Here is a 9737-nt window from a genome sequence, read left to right on the forward strand (position 1 = left end):
CACTTTTCTAGTAGCAGTTGGTTTCCGTAAAGGTCGCAGTTCTAACTTAAGCCACTTTTCTAGTAGCAGTTGGGTTATGTGAAGGTCGCAGTTCTAACCTCACCTAACCCACTTTTCAAGTAGAAGTTGGTTTCTGTAAAGATCGCAGTTCTAACCTAACCCACTGTTCTAGTAGCAGTTGGTTTCTGTGAAGGTCGCAGTTCTAACCTAACCTAACCCACTTCGCTAGTAGCAGTTGCTTTCTGTAAAGGTCGCAGTTCTAACCTAACCTACTTTTCTAGTAGCAGTTGGCTTCTGTGAAGGTCGCAGTTCTAACCTAACCTAACCCATTTTTCTAGTAGGAGTTGGTTTCTGTGAAGGTCGCAGTTCTAACCTAACTTAACCCACTTTTCTAGTAGCAGTTGGTTTCCGTAAAGGTCGCAGTTCTAACTTAAGCCACTTTTCTAGTAGCTGTTGGGTTCTGTGAAGGTCGCAGTTGGGTCATTCCACCGTTTCGGGTGTTACACTTGAACTCTTAAAATAAGGTTTTATTCGATATTGTAACAGGAACTAGGAGGTTATAACTATTGATTCATCTACTACTTTGATAATATTTTCTTTTCCTGTACACACATAATTAAAGTATAAGAGCAATAACGAGAGAATCACTAAAAAGTAGCTGTTTCGGGCGTTACGGGAATTGGCCTATACCTTCTGACCATCAGTACCAAAATGCATAATTTAGCAAATTTTGTCAAGTAACCTCCAGTTTTATTTATGTCAAGTAATAATAGTTAGTATAGTCTACTGAAACACTGAAGTAACACTTAGTATCACTTTTCAATTAATTTTAATAAAATAAATTACCTGTTTCGGGTGTTACTCATGGTTCGTTTCGGGTGTTACGAGTACGAAATTAAGACAGATTTATACGAAATTATGGCTCATTTTATTGAAATTATTGTCTTTTTAATAAATTCGATTAAAAACATAAGTAATAAATGCTGAATTATTATAAAATACATTAATCTTAACAATAAAAACTGTTTCTCGAAGATATCATAATTATTTTTCTTTCGATGCGAATATTACCGAAAATATTCACTTAATCAAAAAATAGTCGATGGTGACACCTATTCATTTTGAAAGATCTATCCAACGACACCCCACATCACAGGATTAGAGTCGCAAAAAAATTAAAAATATTTTGTATACAGGAGCAAACCTAAAAAATTTTTTTTTGTAGTTTTTGTGTTACTACTTTGTCGCCATGATTGATTTATGTATCCATGCCAAATTGTAGCTTTCTAGCACTAACGCCACTAACCATCACGGAGAAAAGCCGGGGACTGACAGGCGGACGTACAACACGTTTCGTGTGTTACACAACTTCAAACTTTAAACATACGACTAAAGCAGACGCTAAAACAACAACTATTACACATTTGCATAGGTTCACATCATAGCCTTTCTTTGGCAAAACATGTTTGGCTATAGTTAATTACGGGAAAAGTTACACATACTTTTATCTCTTTCCCGTTTCGGGTGTTACTTTGAGACCACAGTCTAGAATACTCTTGTAAAAACCGATTAATCCATGCTTTTTAATATTTTTAAAGACAAATTATAAAATTACGATATTTTACCTGAAATAACTGCGGGAAATTTGTAACAGTTTACAGTTACTTTCTTTTTAATTAGTCTTGCCAATATCGCTGTATAAAATTAGTTTTACGCCTATCATTTAAACGTTGCGATCAAGTACACGAAAAACATGTAAAAATTGATTTTTTTTCGGTTTTTTTTTCTGACATGAAGGTTTGGTATGTTTTCTATGGAAATAGGTTAGTGTTGACTTCTTAAACTAATTTTCATTTTTGAACCCTTGGTAGCGTTTATTATGGAATGACCCAGTTCTAACCTCACCTAACCCACTTTTCAAGTAGAAGTTGGTTTCTGTAAAGATCGCAGTTCTAACCTAACCCACTTTTCTAGTAGCAGTTGGTTTCTGCGAAGGTCGCAGTTCTAACCTAACCTAACCCACTTTGCTAGTAGTAGTTGGTTTCTGTAAAGGTCGCAGTTCTAACCGAACCTACTTTTCTAGTAGCAGTTGGCTTCTGTGAAGGTCGCAGTTCTAACCTAACCTAACCCACTTTCCTAGTAGCACTTGGTTTCTGTAAAGGACGCAGTTCTAACCTAACCTAACCCACTTTTCTGGTAGCAGTTGGTTTCTGTGAAGGTCGCAGTTCTAACCTAACCTAACCCATTTTTCTAGTAGGAGTTGGTTTCTGTGAAGGTCGCAGTTCTAACCTAACCTAACCCACTTCGCTAGTAGCAGTTGCTTTCTGTAAAGGTCGCAGTTAACCTAACCTACTTTTCTAGTAGCAGTTGGCTTCTGTGAAGGTCGCAGTTCTAACCTAACCTAACCCATTTTTCTAGTAGGAGTTGGTTTCTGTGAAGGTCGCAGTTCTAACCTAACTTAACCCACTTTTCTAGTAGCAGTTGGTTTCCGTAAAGGTCGCAGTTCTAACTTAAGCCACTTTTCTAGTAGCAGTTGGGTTCTGTGAAGGTCGCAGTTCTAACCTCACCTAACCCACTTTTCAAGTAGAAGTTGGTTTCTGTAAAGATCGCAGTTCTAACCTAACCCACTTTTCTAGTAGCAGTTGGTTTCTGCGAAGGTCGCAGTTCTAACCTAACCTAACCCACTTCGCTGGTAGCAGTTGGTTTCTGTAAAGGACGCAGTTCTAACCTAACCTACTTTTCTAGTAGCAGTTGGCTTCTGTGAAGGTCGCAGTTCTAACCTAACCTAACCCACTTTCCTAGTAGCACTTGGTTTCTGTAAAGGACGCAGTTCTAACCTAACCTAACCCACTTTTCTGGTAGCAGTTGGTTTCTGTGAAGGTCGCAGTTCTAACCTAACCTAACCCATTTTTCTAGTAGAAGTTGGTTTCTGTGAAGGTCGCAGTTCTAACCTAACTTAACCCACTTTTCTAGTAGCAGTTGGTTTCCGTAAAGGTCGCAGTTCTAACCTAAGCCACTTTTCTAGTAGCAGTTGGCTTCTGTGAAGGTTGCAGTTCTATCCTAACCCACTTTTCTAGTAGCAGTTGGTTCTGTAAAGGTAGCAGTTCTAGCATGTCCAAATGATTTAAATGCATTTTTTTTCGCAGATCAATTTTAAAAACGGCTGACCATTTAATTACTTCCCTTTTGAAAATCACGAATTTCATTATTCCGAGTTTACAAAAGATCGAATTTCTGAATTCCGAATGATTTTTCGGAATAGACAAATTCGGAAAAAAAAAATTCGGATATTTTAATAATCGGAACTTTAAGCTTTCGTTCATATGACAATCGGATTTTAAGTATTCGGAAATAGCGCAGTCGTGATTTTCTTCTTTCGTGGTTTTCAAAGTCGTGATTTCGATATTTCGGACGTATAAGAAATCGTGATTATGAAAATCGAGGTTATGAAAGTCGGAAAAACATATTTCGGAATATTTGGGTGTTCCCAGGTTGCATGTGGTCGCGATCCTCAGCATTGAGGGAACGAGGAAGAAGAAGATATTACCTTGATATTTAAAGCACTGTGATTGCACCCTGGATCAAAATGGCCACCAGCATGTGCAAAATCCTGAGCAGAATGTCTTCTTCAAACACCAGAAACAGATGAAAGGCCACAGGCACGGTATCAAGAATATGCACGGCAAACACAAAATGATCATCATTATAAATCTGTCCTTTATACCACATTTAGCTTTTCTCTGCTTCCAGCACTGATATTTCATTTTCAGAATATCACACATCGTTGCTTTTTTACAATAAACATATTTCGGCATTTTGGTTTTTGTAGGTTATTTCTTTTAATAGATTTGTTTCTTCAGGGAGCTTTTTGATTTGTTGTTTTGCAATATTAGTAGTTTTGTATTGTAGTTGTAGATTAGGAGCGACACGCTTGTACTTTTGTATTTGTATTTATTTTGATACTGAAACGTGCGCTCCTAATATACAACTAGTTTTAGGCTTTGTTTACACGAGTTGAGTGATTACCTGTGCGAGCCATTCAAGTCAAGCTTTTTCTTCTAGTTTTTAGCTAGCAAATTGAATACCTGTGGCTAATGCTATGGGATCTTAATTGTTTAATTATTAAATCACAAAGTCGTGTTGTTCTCGCTGATCTGAACGAGCTCTCTCAAATTAAGTAGCTCTTACATTTTTACGTACCTCATGTATCTGGGCCTTAAATCTGTCAATTATTGTCCAAAGAGTATAGTAAGTATATTATATTCTCTAAGTGTCAAGGTTTAATGTCACAATAAACGCAGAAAAGAGGATGCAGCACCCGTACCATGAGTCACTGTCAACACTGACATATACGCCAACGTCTACGTAATTTACTTTCTATACATCTCGCTCGCACTAATATGTCAGTACGAGCGAGATGCATAGAAAGTAAGTTACGTTCACGCTAGCATTTATATCAGTGCCAATCTGGTGGTAGCCACACAGTTATAAGAGTGAGAGGGATACAATGACATATACAAAACTATCTCATTCTATCGGATCATCTGTTTTCCTGTCACTCATAACAGTCATATTTCGGAAAACACCTGATATAAATAAGCCTTTAAGCTATAATTATTTATGTTAGTTTATCAAATTACCTATCCATTAAAGAAAAAATCAGGCTTCCAGATTGACCGAACAATGCTAAAATGCTAAAATAATTAGAATACAAAACCTAGCATAGTAGGTACATGTGTTTCTGCTTATGTGTTCCTAATTTATGCTGGTTTCCATCTATACTGAGCCCGTGCTTGGCCTGCCTACCATGCTGCATTAAAGGTAATTACCACAGTGTAAAAAGTAGCAGTGGACCGACGCCTTTAATGTTTGCGTAAATGCGGACACCGCACAAGAACACAGAGGGTTGTCACAGACTTTTACACAACTGCCCAAAAATCACAAACATTTCAGATAAGACACGCTAGCCCTGTAACTAGTACCGAGCTACTAACGATGGCGATGTATGCAGTTCGGGTGTGCGCGACCCTCCCCTCACCCCTCGCACCCCGCACGATCGCCCTGTCTAGACGGTTGTTTTAATAGACTGTGGTATTACCTTACTGCTGAGTCAATTTCCTCCTTTAGGTATTCAAATTATTTCTGTTACTCCTTGCCAAAATTAGCGTTTTGATTGTAACACAAAAACCACAAAAAGTCCGCTTGAATGTTCATATGTATTGTGTGAAACCTATTGTACCTACAGCGTCAAATAGATGGCGACAACCAAAGAGACCAGATATATCGGGACTTCTTCTTATTTCAAAGGTGTGCTACGTTATATTTGGCCACTTCGGCCGTCACTATCTATTTGATGCTGAAGTCAGCATGTTAAAATGTTGACTTTTTCATCCTCTTGAGGTTTAGTTTCAAAAAATCCATTCTTAGTAGAGCTGTTTCTGTTTTCAAGAATATACTGTTTAAAATTTCAAGGGCTTACTTTCAACGACTTAGGCTGCGCGTTCTGTATCGGAAACATTCACACTTATACACTTACACACTACTTACACTTATACACTTATTATTATATTGTTTACAGATATGAAATACTGCCAATGCTTCGTCGTCCACCTCGATGAGAACAACCCGGATTTTACCGTCAGCCGAAGCCGAAGCCGGCCTGCCTACGTCACTAAAACCACCGTCACAGAAGTTTCAAGCACGACACATTCAGTAGACACTAATGTAACCAACTCCACAAGAAGATTGTCAAATGTAAGACCGATAAGATCAAGCATTAATGGTGGACCCAGCCAGTCTACTATACCAAGACCACCGCCATAGATATATCCAGCACTACTAATATTACCAATTCTACGAGAAGATCGTCAAATTCAAAACCGATAAGATCAAACATTAATGATGATGGACCCAGCCTGTCTACTATACCAAGACCAACGCCATAGAAATTAGAAATAAATACCTAGCACTACACATTCAGTCAGTAGATACTAATATTACTACCAATTCTACAAGAAGATATATAGTTAAATTCAAGACAGATAAGATCAAGCATTATTGGTGAACCAGCGCCTGTCTACCATACCAAGACCACCGTCATAATATGCAGCACTACACATTCTACACATTCAGCAGACACTAATATTACCAATTCTACGAGAATATCTTCAAATTTAACACCGATATGATCAAAAAATGATTCACTGTCAGCCAGTCAGCACGCGAAATCGGCCTGCTTTGCTAATAATAATAAATAAACAATACCACCATCATAAAGATCTCCAGAATACATTCAGAAGACACTAATATTACTAACTCTCGTTTGTCATAACCGATATGATATGATTAATAAAATAATAAGTATTGATGATTCTGTAAATTTTTGTAATGTTGACTATGCAGGTATCGATTCATTTCTAAACTTATTCAAATGATTTTGAAATATAATGATTGTTGCATCGTCGCTTAATAAATATGTATTATATTTTGTAACACGAGTGCAGAAAATGTAGGTCACACGGATCTCCAGAAACCAGGTTAAAATAACACAAAACTTGTCAAAAACAATCACAATTTTAATTCAGCATATAATTAAACTTTAGCTCATCCAAATCCTTTTCGATTTTGATCTTCTTCTCATTTTCCTCCTCTGTCTCACAGCACCGGACCAGACAAGGACACGTGAACGGAAATAACGCCACACACGGTATTATTAACACGGGGAAACATACGGTGGTTAACCAGCACATTTTCTGATACTCTTCGTTTCTGTTGAGTAAAAGAAATAACATTAAACTTGGACTATCGTGGATACTGACTACTATTAAAATGTACAATCGCCATCAGATATATCGGAGCGGCTAAGGCGCTCACAAATATCTGAATATTGCCAGGGCGTTAGAGTGCGTGTTCAGATATTTTGAACACCTTGGCTGCTCCGATATATCTGATGGCGACTGTACCTGAGATAAATGAGGAGAAGATCAGCATATAAAATTGATTTCAGGGAGACTGTGCCTGTATTATTTAAACGTCATAGTTTCCATAGTTTCATAGAAAATTGACATTTAAAATGCTCAACACTTGCACAGTCTGAGCTATCAAAATCACTGCCAACTTAGCTTAGTCCACTTTTAGGTACAATATTAAGTATTTGTGCGAGTGGCGAGGCGAATAGAGTGCATATAAGCTTAATTTACTACGACAATGTGTGGAAGTGGCACTGTAAAGTCATATTTCACTGTACTGCCCCTCTTTTATATCAGTTTACGAAATAAATTTATTCTGATTTTTTTTTAATTTTGCAATTTCCTAGGAATTTGAAGCTTCCATACTCAACCGCATGCCAAGTCTGTGTACTGTTAGCTTTGGTCTGACTTTCGTGGTGAAGTCCGTTTTTCCTGCATCTACTATTTGTGTTCGCTATTCTGCCCTCCTAAGCTGAACAGCGCTATCTCAAAAACAAATGATTTTGAAAATAGAATTCTCAGTTATAGAAACTAAAGTATAAATTAGCTATGCATTTTCTTTTGAGATAGCGCCACTCGGCTTAGCAGGGCAGTATTAGTCTCGTGGTTTGCCTTGCAGTTACATATCTAAATGCGGCATTATACGTATGGAAACTGTCATTTTACTACTATTCAAAACTGTTTTACATACGATCACAGCTGCATAAAGTTTGTCAAACTTCTATATTTACTAGCCTGTGATTTAAGCTACAATAAAAGGTTTCCTTTTAATTTTACTGTTTATTTTTATTTTTAAAGATTGCATTATTGTAAGTGACCGTAGTATCTTCTTAAATTTTTACTCATAAAATTGGTGTGAGTGGTTTGGCTGAACGTCGAGTCCCTCCCGTCTCTACCTTATTTCAGAACTTAGAACCCGGTTGAATCCTCATCCCAAACAGAGATACCACAGATCTCCAAACATGCGCCTATAATAGGCATACATGATACTATGGGACAGAGTATCCATCGTAGGACGCGCTGAACACACATTGTTTAAAACTACTAGTTTTATCGTTGAAAACGTCTTTTAGTTCCTTACCATATCTTGCTCCTGACTCGATCTAGCATACAGCTCTTTCTGATTTCATATCGCTGTTTGATTCTCTTCTACAGATTTTTCTTTATCAAAAGTGTTATAAATTAGCTCATGGACTACACAATGCTTTCTTTATCTTATTCACGTCCTTCGATTTTTAGCTCTTCCAATGTATCTTCAAACAATTCTTCCCCCCAAACTACTGAATTATTTTTATCTTAAGCATACAAAACTTCTTCCACTGTAACTGAAGAGTAATTGTTGTTATACTTTCTGTTTTCACAGTCTTTCAAAGTCTTTTTGGCAGCAGCACAGCAGAGAGGCAGAAGTAAGCAAGGTAAGATACACCAAGTAAAGGCACACACGGGAGGAACTACGATTAAACACATATTATTTGCGGATTTTTGCGGATTAAAATCTTCACATTTTGCTGGGTTAGCATATAAATGTTGTGACATGTGACGTGCGCTGAGTTTTGTTTTATTTTTTATCAATGTTGAATATAGGAGTAAAAAGTATGTGACAAAAAGGTGTATAAAGCTTTTTAATCCAGTAACTTTGTCAAATTTTGTAACCTGGCTCTTTTGCATCAAATCCGGTAGTTCTGATTTTTTGCAGACTTATTTTTGATGTTGGCCCAATGAATAATACACGTTTGTGACTTCGAGCGCCGAACGCAACTTTGTCAAATATCGAAAAACCCGCGATAATTTCGGTTTTCTTTTAGATTTGGGCGATTATAACCCTAAAGGACTAGTTTTTGATAGTGCCTTCTCAGGACGTTTTTAAAGTGGACTAAATTTCTACAATACGAGACTAGAATTGTCTCTGTCAAAAATCAGCTTTGTTTGACCTTAGGAGGGCGATTCTCAGAGATGACCTTCGGTGCCTGACTTCGGTGCCAAATTTTTTTTTTAACTTATTTGATATGCGACTTTATGTCCTAAAATCTAGCCTTAATATAAAAAAATATTGGAGGCCTCCATTAGAACCTTATAGTTTTTAAGATATTTGAGATTTAAAAAACACCGAAATCATGTACAGCACTGAAATCAATTGGCGTCACCGAATTCAATAATGCATACAGAAAAATCACATTTCAATTTTATATCTCAATGATATTACATTTTAATCATATTTTTCATTCTTACTTGATTATAAGCGATGTAACAAGGCTACTGATCTCGAAAGCTTACATAAATTTAATAGATATAGACCCAAGATTTTAAAATAACCTAATTACGGCTTGTAAAACAACATGTCTAGAAGATATCCCATACTATTTCACTGTCCTCATATAATAGGGCGATGCATGGTCCTGAAACGAGTTTCAGACATGTCGACCACAAATTCGCACATTAGTGCCATGAAGGAGAAGATATTTGTTTCACACAATCCGATCGCACACGCATCAAAAAGAAACTTAATTATGTTAGCTACACCGGTTACATATCAGAATACCGAAAACTGATTTACCTAATGTTGAATCACCTATGCTTGATTCACCTATTTTTAAATGACCTATCGATCATTTTACCTAAACATTGACTGACCTAAGTTTATAATACCTAAGCTCAAGTAACCTAATGGACGAAACACCTAATGCACGATATACCTAAAGCACGTTTTACCTACTGCACGTTTCACCTAAAGCTATTATACCTAATGCACGAAACACCTATAGCTGATAT

The 9737-nt window shown here is 37.0% G+C and overlaps 1 long non-coding RNA gene across 1 annotated transcript; it reads right to left on the reverse strand.

The window, feature by feature from the left end:
• Positions 1-6560: 6560 nt before the first annotated feature.
• On the reverse strand, positions 6561-8511 carry LOC134801252 (uncharacterized). The gene is made up of 2 exons (XR_010145652.1): positions 8050-8511; positions 6561-6768 (listed from the first exon to the last, which is right to left on the reverse strand). It is a non-coding gene; the product is annotated as an uncharacterized LOC134801252 (long non-coding RNA).
• Between the last annotated feature and the right edge of the window lie 1226 nt (positions 8512-9737).

Source organism: Cydia splendana, chromosome 21 (assembly GCF_910591565.1).
Source record: "Cydia splendana chromosome 21, ilCydSple1.2, whole genome shotgun sequence".
Taxonomy (NCBI): Eukaryota; Metazoa; Arthropoda; class Insecta; order Lepidoptera; family Tortricidae; genus Cydia; species Cydia splendana.